This window comes from Mastomys coucha, unplaced genomic scaffold, assembly GCF_008632895.1.
Source record: "Mastomys coucha isolate ucsf_1 unplaced genomic scaffold, UCSF_Mcou_1 pScaffold21, whole genome shotgun sequence".
NCBI classification, from domain to species: Eukaryota; Metazoa; Chordata; class Mammalia; order Rodentia; family Muridae; genus Mastomys; species Mastomys coucha.
This window is the reverse complement of record NW_022196904.1, coordinates 88,258,670-88,274,340: the sequence shown is the minus strand read 5'-3', so window position 1 is coordinate 88,274,340 and position 15,671 is coordinate 88,258,670. Positions and strand designations below refer to the sequence as shown.

Here is a 15,671-nt window from a genome sequence, read left to right as displayed (position 1 = left end):
CAGTTCCACGGCACAGGATGAATGTGTCACCCGCCCACCCACCACCACGACCTGGAACAATTAAAAACTTGCTTCTTCCTTTTAAGGCTTGTATTTGTCTTTCTTTAAAAACCCTTAGTGGGCTGGGAAATGAGATGGAAGATTCTTAGTCAGACGTGTCTTGGCATTTCCCTGGGGCTGGCTGAGTGCCTGGCCCTAAGTCGGTGCCTGAGACAGGTCCATTTGGTGGATGAAGAATCCAAACACCTCTACCTTCCACGTGTTCTGCAGCCTGAAGTTCTACCATTGTAGCCAAGCCTTGTCTTACGCCAGTGTCTCCAAGATAGTCTCCGGAACACAAACAGTTCTAAGCCAAGAAACGAGCCTGTCCCCGTGGCTTCTTGTGCCAGGTAGCCTGGTGGCAACTTGCCAAGCATCTTGTCGCAGGTTCCAAGTCTCCAAACAAGCTTGGGAGCCTGGCATGATAATGCACACCTGAAATCACAACACTTAGGAGGTAGACACAAGTCGACTTGGAGTTCAAGGCCAGCCCTGATTATATGAGACGTTGTCTCAAAAACAAAGCACACTACAGAAGCTCACAAGTTTCGGAAGGGCTAACTGTACACTGTAACACAGGAAAAGCCCCAAGAAGGTTCTGAGTTGCATGGCATATGTGGCACTATGGCTCTCCAGAGCACTGTGGGGATTAATTCAAGTCCCCAGCAGGACAGTGTGTGTGTGTATGTGTGTGTGTGTGTGTGTGTCTGTGTCTGTGTCTGTGTTCTCTGTGTCTCTATGTGTCTCTATGTGTGTTTGTGTGTGGTCTCTGTGTATGTATGTCTGTATGTCTCTGTATGTGTGTCTCTGTGTGAATCTGTGTATGTCTGTGTGTCTGTATCTCTCTCTGTGTGAATCTGTGTATGGTCTCTGTGTCTGTATGTCTCTGTGTGTGTCTCTTTCTCTCTGAGTGTCTCTCTGTGTATGAATCTGTGTATGGTCTGTGTGTCTGTGCTTGTTTGTACATGTGTCTGTGCCTATGTGTCTGTGTATGTCTGTGTGTGTGTATGTGTGTGTGTCTGTGTGTGTCTCTGTGTGGTCTGTGTGTGTCTGTGTATGTCTGTGTGTCTGTCTTTCTCTGTGTGTGAATCTGTGTAGGGTCTCTGTGTCTGTATGTCTCTGTGTCTCTTTCTCTCTGAGTGTCTTTCTGTGTATGAATTTGTGTATTGTCTGTGTGTCTGTGTTTGTACATGTGTCTGTGCCTATGTGTCTGTGTATGCCTGTGTGTGTGTGTGTGTGTCTATGTGTGTGTGTGTTCAACTTCAGCTTCTACCACCAATCCTTGGTGACAGAGAGAAAAGAAGGTGACACTGTACAGCCTGCAAATAGAGGAGAGGAAGGAGATAGTCAAAGAGGGCAGAGGTGTGAGCTAGCTGTGGGGCAAGGACTTTGCCTGCTGGGCTAGGCATCCATTGTTAGCAAAGTGGCGCTGAGATTCCCCCCTAGAATGTTGTGGAGATTCAGGGTGGTAAGACAAGCAGAGGCAGAAGTCAGGTGCCAATATTCGCTCTGTGCATCATGATTTCCCTGTCTTCTGCCAGAAAGGTGTGGCCATGTCCTGACCAAGCATAGCCCCTGCAGAAGTCCTCCACCAGGATGGATGGAGTCTTCATCAAGGCCTGGGGCACCAGAGGCTGGCTGGATAGGAGTGAGTGAAGGAAGGCTAATAACAGCAGCCACTTAGAAAAGTGGGGTGCTGCAGGCAGGAGGCAGGTTTGTGGACATCAAGATGAAGGAATGGGGAGACTGGAGCCAGAACACAGATCTGAGCAGATACAACTATAGGAGCAGGCACTTGGCAAAGCAGGCAAGTTTTGTAAGGCCCATCCTTACAAGATGACCACTCCTACCATCTCCCTATTCCAGGTTCCATGCTCTTTCTTGAAGGCCCCATACAAACCACACAAATGGTTTTAAAGGTATAACGAGCAGAGGAAACCTTTGAGCATGACTCTGGCCTTCAGTCTCTGGAAGGCATCTTCATGCACATCCACCACTTGCCATACACACGCACGGGACATTTTGAAAGTGCCTACTATGTTCCAGGAAAGTGCCCTTTGCCTGGACACTGTAGACAAGAGGCCACAGCAAGCAACAGCATCACACAGAAAAGGTTCTGAGTAAAGGAGGCAGCAGTTCACTTGAGGGTAAAAGCAAGGTTTTGTAGGAAAAATAAACAAGTCCCCACAGACTGGAAGCCTGGAGGATGAAACCACACCACTGCGTGGCCTCAGGCAGTCAGTCACCTTTCTTTGCCTCTCTACCCTTTCGTCTGTAAAGTGAGGCCAACGATAAAAACCACAAAAACTGCACCAGGTGCAGGACAAGCATCCTCTCCCTCGGCCCACTCAGCCAGCACAGGGACTCTTGCTGCGTGTGTGAGTGAAGATTGCCCCTTCCTCAGATGACAAATCTGAGGTCCACCAAGAGGTGGAAGTCATGGTGGAGTCCTGGGCAGGTCGGCTTCCAGAACATACTCTGCTTGCCTCCCTCACAAATGTTCCTCACAGACTGTAGGGAATTCAGAGACATCGAGATCCTAATGCTTTGCAAGGCTACACTGGTGTGTGTCCAAGGCAACAGGAAGGAATCTTGAGTCTCCTGTGATAGCAAAATGCTTAAGTTCCCAAGGCTTGCAGAACTGGCCTGGTCTAGAATGCCTGCATTGCTTGGCTAGGAGCCTCCAGGAAAAGTAAGTCATACTCCTGGGGTCCCTGTAGACCCTCCCCCATTGCCCACAGAGCAGGTTCTACCTAATGTCCAACAACCCTAGATGGAGTCACTTGGTCTACAACCACGTGCCTATCTTTGTGCTCCACCCCTGTCAATCACCTAGAGGGCCCTGCTTAGTCTGAGTGGTGGGGGAGACTCTCCAGGTCCCTCCCCAACCTCCCTGACAGATTGTGGGATCTCTAGTCAATCCTTGTACTAGCTTCTCTGAGCATCTCTCTGGCTTCCCATTTGCAGGGATTGAAGAGATTGTAGAGCATGTGGTTCTCCCTAAGGGAAAGTGCACACGCATTCCAGAGCCTCTGTGAGACCTTAGCTGGGTAGGCCCAAGAGCACCATGCTAACAATTGCCTGGTCTGAGGAGGGGAACATCACCCCACCCAGAATCAGGAACCCCCACCTGACCTTAAATGCAAGGCCACCCCTTGGAGCCTCAGCCTGAAAAATGATTTATTCAGATCCTACCACCCCCAGTGACTGGGGAACTCTTGCCTACTCTATGCTCAGGTTCTCTGGGGCCCAACAATAAGGAAATGGCCACAAAGCTAAACTGCATGGCTTCGCTAGGGAGATGTAATGCAGATACCCTCTAGGCCCTCTGTGGGTGAAAAAGGTTGCTAAGCAGCCTCAAGCTGCCCTAGCGGTAAGACAGGCAGCCACCAGCATGCAGGCTTCTGGCTTTAGCCCAAGGCTCTCTCCTTTGCCCCAGAACCACACCTTTTGGAGCGTAAGTAGTTAAGACAATTCACAGACAAATCCTCCTTCCTAGCTCTGCTATCAACTGCCTGGACCACAGGCTCCAGGGTGAAAACTGGCAGGCCCTGTTCCCGGCCTGCCTGCTCAGTTCCCTGCCTCGATGTAGTTACAGTTGGGCACATTAGGATGGAGGATGGGCTCACTCTGCCTCTGCACAGTCTCCGGACGAGATGAGGAGTCAGGCTACAGAACAATGGACTTCAGTTAGATGCAAGAAAGAACTTCCTGGAGAGGCATTAAGGATGACACAGAGAAGGAGCTGGGTGAGGGTGGCTGTAGAACTTCCTGTGAAATATAAGACACTGTCTTATTCATGATGTCATTGCCTTTGGGCAGCCTGGACAGTAAAGGTTGCTACACCAGACTCATGGGTATGTGGCTAAGGCTCAGCCTGGCTTCCTGGTGAGCTCAGAGTCTTTCGGCTCTGCTCAGAGAGGCAGAGGTAGGACTGGAAGTGAGGACAGACTCTGCGGCCCACATTCCTCCCTCCACAAGATCATCCCTGAGACACCACTCCTGTTACTGATGCTCAGGTGTGAGCTCTGAGTGACTGGCTGCAGAGCTCTGTGGTCTAGGCCTGTCAGGCTATGCTCCGTGTAGACACTATCACCATCTCATGGGGCTTCCTAGCATTTCCATGTCAGGTGTCCAGCCACATCTCCTGTACTGTCCCTTAGCGAGGCTCCTCCCAATCCAGAATCAGCGTGACTCTGTTACACCATGGCACCCGTTCTCTGCTCAGAAGTAGCCCCACATGCTTCTTCCAGCTTCCATCACCAATGATGACTCTCTACCATTGCCTGTAGGATCCATATTCCCTTATTCGGCCTTCAGGAGATGGGGAGGTGGGGAGGAGGTCCTGAGCCCAGGGTAGCAGAGGGTCAGAGACCCTGAATAAGGGTCAGAGACTAGTGGTGGCACTTATCAGCTCTATGGAACATTGAATGAAGTCAGCCAGATGGCTGGCTCTGAGCTGGCATGCAGAGGCCTCTATGCACCTGCCGCCAGTGTCTTCATAAACTTTACTCACTGAAAGATAAAGCAAGGCCCCTCTGGAACCTACATTCATCCCAACTTGCTGGGAGAGGCAAAGATGGAGAGGCGGTGGCCCCTGAACCCTGTCTTTGAGAGGAATGTAGCAATTGAGATGCTTTGGCATGGGGCCCCCCCGCTTACTACGCTAGCTGAGCTTGACTCCCCAATAGTCTTGTTCACACAGAAAAATCCTGCTCAAAGACAAAATTACTCACCCATTGTCACCTCACAGTAAGTGACAAAGCTGAGACTAAAAGTGCAGGTTTTGGTGTCTCTAAACCCATTGGCTCCTCTGCACTACAAACTGAACTGATTCTGCACCAATATAGGGGGGGCTGACTTCAGTGGGGTCACCTGCTGGTGAGGGCTTGCAAGGAGGCCTATGATATTCCCTCCACACCCTCCCCTCACTGGAAAACAAAACACCCCTCTGACATTCTCCAGTTCTCCCAGGTGGGACCAGGGCCTGGTGGGCGGGGCAGTGGGGTGCCAGGCTTTGAAAACAAGCAGGCTCAGACAAGGCTCCATTGTTACAGGGAGCCTGACACTTTGACCACTAAAACAAAACCAAGGAAAAGGCATGCTGTCACTTACAGAAAAAGGGGAACAGTGGGATGCTGGAGAGATGGTTCAGTGGTTAAGAACATTGCCTGCTCTTCCAGAGGACCCAGGCTCAATTCCCAGCCCCAACAAGGCAGCTCAAAGCCATCTACAACTCCAGTCCCAGGGGACCTGACATCTTCTTCTGATCTCTGAAGAGACTAGACATGCATAGACATACAATCAGACAAAACACCCACAATTACAAAAAAAAAATAATAATAATAATGAGAAGAACCCCAGGCCTAGGGACTCACTCTACCCAACCCAGTCCCCACACCTAGAAACCTGGTACAAGCTGGTGGCTGGGCCAGGGACTCCAGGGACTGAGTCCAGCCAGGCTCTGCTGCTGCTGCTGCTGTGACCTTTCACTGCACACTGGTGATGTGAAGTGTCAGGCACGCACATTCCATGCATGGCCTCATCTTAGACGTAGATTATTTCTACCCCCATTCTTCAGATGAGGAAACCGTGGCTGGAAAAAGACACCAGAGGAGCACAGTCTGTCAGACGGAGGGTCTTCCCACCTGTCACTTCTCTGCTCAGGGAAGTCCCCGGCCACTCAGGGTAGCCAGGAGCTGCTCCTCAAATAGACAGCCTTGTGGGATGCTCTAGGCAGTGTGTGAAGGCCACAGACAGGTCTCAGAAGCCCCATACTGAAACATCCTGAAGCTCTGTGCCTTCGCCTCAAGAACAATGAGCCCAGGCTTCCCCAAGCTGCAGAGAGTTTCTCAGAAGATAAGGAGCTACTGCCGCCAAACCTATCTCCGGAACCTCTTTAGGGAACAAAGGGACTTAACACTCTAATCCCATGTTCAAGCGGGCACAGTGTCCTCAACCTTCATAGCCAATCCTAATGAAGCCAAGCACAGAGTGCCCTGACCACAGGGTGCCTCTGGGTGAGTTTCTTTAGGATTCTTGGGGGCAAGGAGGACCTGACTCCCTTTAGGTAGGAAAGAACTTTCTCTTTGAGCCTCGTGGGAAAGGTGAGATGTTTGGGCAGAGGGACACTTTTTCTTTTTCTTTTGTTTTTGATGGCTTGTTTTTGTTTTTGTTTTTATTTTGAGACAGGGTCTCTCCACAGAGCATCGGCTGTCCTGGAACTCAACTATGTAGATCAGACTGGTCTTGAGCTCACAACGATAGGCCTGACTCTGCCTCCTGAATGCAGTGATTAGAGTCATGTGCCCTAGGCCTAGCTAGGGCATTTTTTCAGAGTCTACTCATTGACAAGCTGGACAGCTACAAGGGGGAAGCCAGGGACCCTCACAGTGACTGGCTTCTCTGTGAGCCAGAAGACAAAACAGCTCTAAGCAAGCCTGTCCCCAGCTCTGGAAAGGCTAGGCCCTTTGAGTGAGTGGCCTATACTTCTGCCTCAGGAGCCTTTGGGCACTCCTGTTGTGGAGGGAAGGAGGACAGCCTACAGAGGTTTAAAGGTCCTGCCTACCCTCAGGAAGGAAGACAGAAGCCCAGAACGACTGCCTCTGGGAAACCTTCCCTGATCTCTGGGCAGCCCGGCCTACCTAGTGACACTGCACTGTCATTGCTCCTGTGTCCTCCTCTCCCTACCAAGCTGTTCATTCATACTGCAGAGCAACTGCCCTTTTCCTGGGACCTACTCCAACACCATCCCTGAGCACCTGTTCCCTCTCAGCCACCTGCTTGGTGCCAGTGGCACGGACAATGGTTTACCATTTAGATTGCTCACTATGTGCCTGGGCCTTGTGCGTGCATGTCTGGTGCCAGTGACTGAGCCCAGGGCCTTGTACATATTCAGTAGGTTCTCCACCTCTGAGCCAGGCTGTGCCGGGCCTTCTGAGTGCCTTACGTATAGAGTCTGTGTCACCATCACAAGAGGAGGTGGCGTAATAAGCCCCATTTTATCATTTTATGGATGGGGCGACTTTCCCCAGCCGCATGGGTGGGATCAGCCCAGCCTCAGGAAATCACTTTCAGCTGGAACTTTGGCACCCACATGCTTACCTGTGGTCCGTATGTTTCCTCCACAGCCCACGGTCTCCAGCGGTGCCAACTTCCGGTGGACGAAGAGTGTGGTAATGCTACCTCCCTGTAAACAAAACAAAACAAAACAAAAAAACCCAATCTGTGCTTGTTCTGCATCTGTTGGCCGGATCCCAACAGCTTGTCCCAGTTGGGTCACTGGTGCTGCAGTGTTTGAGAGGTGACACTAAGGTCCCCAGACATTTCAGTCCTACTCCCTACCCCATCCCAGCTCAAGGTCCCTTCCAGGCCAACAACACATGGCTGCTCCCTGGGAAGGGACCGGGGGCAGCATCTACCATCTAAATTCACTCAAGAGCCTCCTCCAGGAAGTCCTCCCTACCACATCCTAGTTCCAGTGACTGGGCTCTTTAGTAAGCTTCTTACAGAGCCATTTGTTTGTCATTCATGAGGCCAAAGAGGGGGAAGGCAAGAGGGTTCACTGAAAGAGGGCCGCAGGCCAGCCTGTGTGCCTGACCTCAGCAGGCACCCACTCTGCATCTCACTAAGCCTCATACAGAGCTATTATCAGCTCATCTTATAGATAAGAAAACAGGCGCCAGAGTTGAAAGACTTGTGCCGGGGCCCGCTCGCCTCCTCTGTCCTAGGATAGCTTCCTTGTGCCAAGTACAATGATAGGCATTCAGGGGAGGGGTCCTGCAGGTTAGCCAGCAAGTAGACAGATCTATCCTCTCCCTAGGCTAGTCAATGAACAGGGGCCATGGGCCAGTGACAGAGGAGGGTGGGGCTCTACCTGTTTGAGAGGAGACCTAAGGGCTTCTGGGAAGGAGCATCTCCAGGCTTAGAAGGATTCTACCAATCCTCCCCTAACCACAACAGGACAGTAGGCAAGCCATGACCCACAAAGTCCTGGCTCCCTACAGGCAGCAAAGCAAGAAGGAGCCAGCTGCCCTGCCAATGACCCCACCATGGCCGGGCCAGCTGGCCTCTAGTCCTGCCAACCTGGCCTGGCCCCACCAGCTCTCAATCATGGCTAATGACCATGCTGCCTGCAGTCTAGGCCACCACCCTCCTTCAAGTGACCACAGTTCTCCTGGCCCAGATATCAGCTAGGCCAAAATCACAGCTGTCTGTCCCACCACATCCTTCAGCCCTGTGCTGTGGCCTCTTCTTCTTGCCAGGGTCATGCAGGACACTGCAGAGGACCTGAGACATGGGATACTGGGATGCTGACAAGACACAGAGGGGCTGACTCACTGAAAACAATATACCTGCCAGCCAGTACAGAGCCCAGGGCCAGGGTTCCTTCCTGGGCTCTTCACTCAGTCCAGCATAGCCATACCCTGTCCTAGGGAAGAAGGCTTGTCACATGCAAAGAATGCTTTCGAGGTACGGAGTGGAGTTGAGGACAGAAAACATCTCCTAAAAGCTAGCTAAGTGTCCATTCAGTGACAGAGAGGAGCACAGATGTCCAGTTCAAATAGATGCAGGCCTGATTCTCTGTTCTCTGATGCTTAGCTGTAAGAATGTGGGCAAGGCAGAGCACCTCCACACGCTCCAGTTTCCCGGCAAACCCAGCTGTTTTGTAGAGTTACCACGACAGACAGTGTCTAAAGTGCTTGGCACACTTGGCAGCCCATCCCAAGTAGTGAGGGCATCAGCTATTACTAACATTGCCATGACAATAGAAGGAAATGTTTGGGCATTCCCTAAACTGTAGAATATGACTTTTATCAGTAGATGTTTACTGTGATGTGTTAAACATCCACAGATGGCATCCCAGAGCGGTGGGCAACATTTGAGGAACATTCGAGGGTGGAACTGGTGACCCAGTTGGGACAAAGGAGATAAAGTGAGAAGCAAGAGGCCAGGGATGTGACTCGGACCGTCCCACAAGCAAAAGGGTAGATGGGTGGCCACATGTGGCATGTTAAGTAGACAGTGATGAACAAGGAGCCTGAAGGCGCATTAGTGTGGCTGACTATGGCTGCCAAGCCCACACCCAAGGCCTGGTCTGGTCTCACTGTCACAGAGGGGCTCTAAACAGAGCCTCCATTTCTCTCCCACCCGATTGCTCAGCCCTCTCTGAATATGAATCACTACCCCAGTATTACTGTTCCAGAATTTTCCTCCCCGCTCCACGTACCGTACCATTTCACTCCCCAACACACACTGAGTCCCCTGTGTGCTCACACTGAAGCAGCCCTATACTGTCTACCATGTCTGCCCGACATTTGGCTTAGGTGACCCTATGGTCACACATAGTGAACTTAAGAAGTGAGCCTCACTATGCTAATTTAGCAGAATTTAACAGAATAGTGGTCATGTATGGTCAGGTGTCTTGGTCTCCAGTCTCACTGTGAGCAGATGGCACAAGCAAACTTCCCTGAAGACCTCCCTGGGCACCCACCCCATGCACTCCCCCAACACCTCTGGAGTCACAGACTTGCAGCTTGATCTAGCTCAGCTACTTTGGCTACTTTGGCTGTCTGGAGGCACCTCTGCCCCCTGCCCCAACAGCACAGAGCTAGGAGGATAATAGGTTCTTCTCTCTCCTTGTCCTGCTCTATCACACACACACACACACACACACACAGAGAGAGAGAGAGAGAGAGAGAGAGAGAGAGAGAGAGAGAACAACCCAGACTGAAGCACAAACAGGAGCCCCTGGCCTCCTCTGGTTGGGGCGGAAGAACAGCGGAGCGCTGCTATTTCCCTAGCCTGCCTCCCAGCGAGGGGAATGATAAATTATTCACTGTACCCAGTGCTTAGGGAGGCCAGACAATGGGCCAAAGGGAATGGACACCAGCTCCTGCCCCACAGGAAGCCACAGTGGGTGTGAGGGCCCCTTCCCAGTGTCTCCAAGTAGATTATAGAAGGCTTGGTAACTACAGGAGGAAGCACAGGGAGTCTTATCTGCCCAGGAAGCTGAGATGGACATGTTGTTGAAGTTTCTCAGCCTGTGACTACCACCTGTGTGTGTTCTAACCTCAAACAAGTTTGAGGATTTCCCAGACTTCCTGGTCAAAACTCCAGTTTCCTTTCTCCGTAGGGAAGGAAATGGATGGTGGCCAGGCACTGTGAAATCTGTAGCTGAGTTCAACTTGGTGGGAGAGCCATTCCACTCTCTTAGAAAAGCAGAGGGCTCAGAGGGTAACATGGCTGCCCACGACCAGGAGGCAGAGTAGCTTCCTCACTACACAGCACGGACCACTGGCCACTTAGGCTCCAGTCTGCTGCTTAGCCCACCTGCATAACTTCTACAACACTTCACAGTTGACACTTAGAATAGTCCCTGAAGCAAACTCCGCAGGCAGGCCTGAGTCAAAAGATTTCACCTCTCTGAGCCTCAGCTTCCTACACAAGATAGCCTTAAATAGCAAGCCCATATTGGGCAAGCTCTACAACTCCTTAGCACTCAACAGTTTGCCTGTGAGATCCTCTCTTTCCGAGCAGGTAGCACGGTGCTCTGACCCCCATCTTGCAGGTGAGACTTCAGAAGGAGGCTTCCCCTAGTCTCCTGCTCTGCCTCCCAGCTCTTTCCAGCACCCAGTGAAATGAGATCACAGGTGTGAAATTAGTTCATCAAAAGGGAGCTCTGTTTAGATGCAAAGATTATTATAGAGATTTGAATCCTCATAGGCAGAGGTGTTGGGGGGTGGCAGAATCCCAAGCCCCTTAGACACCTTCTTGGCTGCCTGAACCCCTCCACCCCCAGGAACAGGCTTCTCGCCTTTAAGACCCTGCTCCATCTCCCAGGGGCTTTCCAAGGTAATTTCCCCAGACTCCAGGGAGCCCAGCCCAACAAAGGTTAACCAGTCCCAGCCAAGGCCATAGTGCCCAGACCAAGGCCAGATGCCTCCCCATCCCCACCCAGAACAAGAGCCCACAGAGTCCGTGCCAAACGCTCTTTCACAATACACTCTCCTACAAAGATCCAGGGGCAGTGTGAGGAACTTCTGCCTGGGAATCAAACACCTGGGCTGTGTCTCCAGATCTGGCAGCCCTAACCTTAAGACCCGGAGAAGGTCTGCCCTGGGCCATTTTCCACATACAGACTGGAGTCAGGCTTCTCTGAGCCCCAACTCCAACCACACATGCTCACTGCAGCCTCATACACACTCACCTCAACCGCATGGTGGGGGTGGGGAAACCCTAGCCACAGACCCAAAAGGTGTGCGCTGGGAGGAGGAGAGGACCCCTTGATGAATGCTTGGAAATCCTTTTCAGATCTACTTCTCTCTCAACCACTCGCTGGCTTTAGGACCTGGGGCCACTGTGTTCCCCACGAGTCTTCAGTGTCCCCATTAATAATGTCACAGGAAGGTGGCTGAGTTCTGAGGGACACAATTCCAGCTTCCACATGGCTGTGACTTGGGGGCCAATATGGTGAGTTCCTTAACAGTAAAGAGTACTTCAGTAACTTGAGGACATTAACTATGGGAAGCAGGTTGTCCCTCCAGCATGGACCCCAGGAAGAGATCTTTTGGAACAGGGAAGCTCTGCCCTCAACGCAGGCACCGTTCCTGGGAGGTGGCATGTCCATGACCCAAGACTGGCTGGTAAGAAGGACCTCTGCAGCTTCAGGACCAGTGCCTGGATTTCGCTGCTCAGATGCTCCCACCCTGCCAAGCTCTCACATGCAGACTATCCACTTCTTTTCTTCTCCCCTCCCTCTTTGCTCTTTCTCTCTTTATCTTCTCCCTTCTCCCCGGTCTAATCCTCAACAAGAAGGGCAGAGGACCTCAACCCTGCCACGCCTCAGTTTCCCCAACTGTCCGCGCCCATAACAATACACAATAGCTTTTATCTCAGGGGTAGCTCTGAGCTTTGGATAAGGAACGAATTGTGCAAGGGCGGGGCTCCGAGCTGCACACAATGGGCGCTCAATAAGTGCGGGCTTCTCCTTACTATCTTTCGCGCTCCCTCTTCTAAACAGTTGACTCTGCCCGTGTCCCCTCCACGCCCTCCGCTGACCTGGGCCCTGCTACTAAGGCTCCCGGGACTGCTCCCGCCGCGCATCCGGGGCTCTCACCTGCAACCTCGGCTCGCTGGAGACTGTGGCAGGAGAAGTCCCTTGCGGCAAGCACCCCCAAATCCTTAGCCTAGGGCGGAGAAAGGTGGCAGCTTCGACTCGCAGCACCAGTTCAGGGGTTCAGTCCTACTGTTCTGCCAGCTCGGGACCCCTCACGGTGCGCTGGACCCGGGCGGTGCCAGTACAGTTTCAAGTCCGGAGCAGTTCGGTCCAAGGCAGCTGAAGATTTGGTTCTCGGGGAGCCAGAGGCCGGTGGGCGTCCCGGCTCCTCTACACTCAAGTTCCAGAGCCGGGGCCACCTTGCGCCGACCCGGGGGTGGAGTACACTCCAGCGGAGATGGGTCAGTATGATGGGGCCGAGAACGTCCCGTCTCGAAACTCCGGATTAAGGCAGGGGCTCGAACGTCCCAGAAGCTCTGGACCACGGGGCTAGGAAAGTCCAGGCGTGGAATGCGGGGCTCAGACCAGCAGGGCAGGGCAGGGCAGGGCAGGCGGAGCGCCAGCGGTCGGAGCAAGGCGAAGAAGTCTGCCCAGGTCCCGACGCGGCTCACTCTGCAAATCTGGGCGGACCTGCCCCGGCAGAGGACTCCAGAGCTCCGGGCCGCCGCTTCACTTCCTCCTCTTACCGACTCCGCGCTCACCGCTTGCTCAGCCCCGCGCCGCAGCCTCTGCTACCGCCGCTGTCACCCTGGCCGCCCACCCCCACCCGAGCTGCAAATCGAGCCGAGCCGAGCCGAACCGAGCCCTGCCGAGGCTGCTGCCGAGCGCTTGCGAGCTTGGCCCCGCCTCCAAAGGGTGGGGCCAACAGAACCCCGCCCCTGGCCGTGCCGCGATCAAAGGCGGGGCGTGCAGGACACTTCGAGGCGGGTCCCCGCGCGGTTGGGCAGCAAGAGCCAATGGGAGAGTGGAGAGGGGGCGGAACTCTGCTGAGCGTGGTCTGGTGGGGCTGGAGAAGGACAATGAAAGCTGCGCGTAGCGGGGGAGCCAGCCGCCTAGGAACCGGGATGGTGGGAGAGGCGCGGGGGCCTGGGTTGACTGTGACGGAACTCGAGGCCAGCAGTAGGCGAGGACGAAGCATGGAGGAGGCGAGGTTGGCACTGGGATGTCCCTGGAAGGCGGAACCTGGGGCGTAGCGTGATTCTTCCAGCCTCTTGCTCCTCCCCGCTCCTAGGGCTCCTTGCACTGAGTAGCATTTGAGAGCCGTGAAAGGTTCAGATTTTAGGAAGCGGTGCAAAAGAAGTTTGTAAAAATAAAAAGCAGATCTGTTTCCCATACTTCCCCTTTCCCAGCATTCGGCGGCTCAGAGAGGAATATCGTTATCAGTTTCAAAAATAAGAGCGGAGGTGTGTGAGGACAACGCACCTCGAATCGTGACTTCTGTCGTCTGTGCACCTTCCCCACCTCTCTCTGTCTTTGAGGGCCCAGCGTCATGTGCGGAGCACTGAACAGGCGTGAAGGGTTTTGATATATGAATGAATGTTACGAGTGCGCGTGGGCGGGGCTTATGTCACTAATTGGTTTGGGGACCCTAGGATGAGGCAGCTCAACACAGGTTCATCTGTAAGCCTCAAATCAATTTTCTGCGTGGAACCCCCTTGTCACTGCTGTGGACCAAGACTGTAGGGGCCACGTGGTGTTTCCCAGATTGCCGTTGCTGGTATAGGATTCTGTCCACCAACTCTGTGACATTCCTGGACTAGACTGGCCCTGGAAGATGACTTTAGCCTCCTAAGGTGATGTTCAATCAATCCCAAGTCATCCTTGACTACACAGTGAATCGAAACCAGCATGAGCCTGTCTCACAAGACACAATAATACTACCTTAAAAAACTCTAAGGTTGCCGGGCGGTGGTGGGGAACGCCTTTAATCCCAGCACTTGGGAGGCAGAGGCAGGTGGATTTCTGAGTTCCAGGCCAGCCTGGTCTACAGAATGAGTTCCAGGACAGCCAGGGCTATACAGAGGAACCCTGTCTCGAAAAACCAAAAAACAAAAACAAAAACAAACAAACAAAAAAACTCTAAGGTGCTGCAGCTTGACAGGCAAATGAGTGAAGAACCGTGTGGGCAGTGGGCTTAGAAGACCGAAGAGATGGCATTCCTGACAGAAAGGACAGCACTTACAAAGGACACCTCCAGAGACTTCTGCCTCTTATTGGTTAGCAGAGGCTTCCCCAAGCAGGTGACAGGAGAACTGAGGTCAAAAAGAGTTAGCAAGGTTAATAGGAGTGGACAGTGCTCCTGAGAAATCCTGGCAGTGGTAGAGCAAAAGTCAAAGTGGGAGACTCCAGCGAGGCAGCTAGCAGGGAGCTCAGACTTCTCCAAAGGACCAATGATCTCTTAAGATCCTCCTGAGCCCACAGCCCAGCCAGATGATGGTGAAATCAAGCCAGAGGGAGCTTGGAGTTTGGATTCCATCCGCAGAGGGCTGTGAGAAGTTTCCAATGCACTGTCAATGTGATGGAGTTCTGTAGGAAAACAAGTGTCAACCAGGTAGTGGTGGCGCACGCCTTTAATCCCAGCACTTGGAAGGCAGAGGCAGGTGGACTTCTGAGTTCGAGGCTAGTCTTGTCTACAGAGTGAGTTCCAGGACACCAGGGCTATACAGAGAAACCCTGTCTCGAACCACCCCCCCCCAAAGAAAAAAAGAAAGAAAGGAAGAAAGAAAGAAAACAAGTATCCTCAAAACACAGCCTGGAGGAGTGGCAAGGGCCTGCCTGAGGGCTGAAGACAACTGTATCAGCCTTGGTAGTGGTGCTTCGATCCCTTACTCCTTCCCCTTTTGCCAAGAACCTTCTTCGGTTTTCAGTTGTCAGCTCCATGGAGCCCTGAACTCTTAGCCTGCTATTGTAGCCCTTCCTCTTCCCACCTCTTCTCTCCACCTCTCTCTCACACCTCTCAGATTCGCTGACAAAGGAGGAGCAACACAGTTCCTCCGAGTGGCTGGCTGCCCAGGTGGTCCTCTGGGGCTGTCCTGTATCTCAACCTTGAGTTTATTCCTGCTTCCCTGCAGGACTGAGGTGAGAGTTTGAGACCCAGTGCTCACCAGCTTTCTTCACTGCTGTGTTGCGTCTTAGAGCCTTGCCTGGCACACAGTAATTGAGTCACAAAGTCACAAACGTCACCTTCTCTGAGATGCCATCCTGAGCTCCCAGGCAGCCTTTAGTCCGGTTTGCTTACATGGTAGATTCTCTAGGAATGTTCATGCCTCATTTCCCCCACCCCTCACGGCTGGGAGCTACTCTGTGGATGTGTGCCCCCACCCACCATGGCCCTTGAGAGACCTCAGCATTAGGAGATGAATGAATAAGGTTCTCAGAGTAGAGCTGTCTGTCTGTTAGGACAGCCTCCTCAGGGGGTCAGGAGGACAGAATGTCAAAGAGAAAAATGCTTTTCAGAACATAGCTTCCTCGATGACTCCTGAGGCCCACTTAAGGTCAGCAAGTGGTGAGCAGCCGCTCAGGTCTCCAAACACCCACGTTTGCCCTCTGACTGCCCTGTGGAGGAGAAGCAGTC

The 15,671-nt window shown here is 52.8% G+C and overlaps 1 protein-coding gene across 2 annotated transcripts in view; it reads right to left on the bottom strand.

The window, feature by feature from the left end:
* Gdpd5 (glycerophosphodiester phosphodiesterase domain containing 5) overlaps nt 1-12,947 on the bottom strand; it is a 75,329-nt gene extending 62,382 nt beyond the window's left edge. The window contains exons 1-2 of one of the 2 annotated variants that reach the window (XM_031387491.1): nt 12,158-12,947; nt 7,144-7,228 (exon numbers count right to left, since the gene is read on the bottom strand). The gene's annotated coding sequence lies outside the window, so the exon portion shown is untranslated. The remainder of the gene's footprint in view (nt 1-7,143; nt 7,229-12,157) is intronic. The other variant, XM_031387490.1, reaches the window with a different exon arrangement.
* Nucleotides 12,948-15,671: the final 2,724 nt, after the last annotated feature.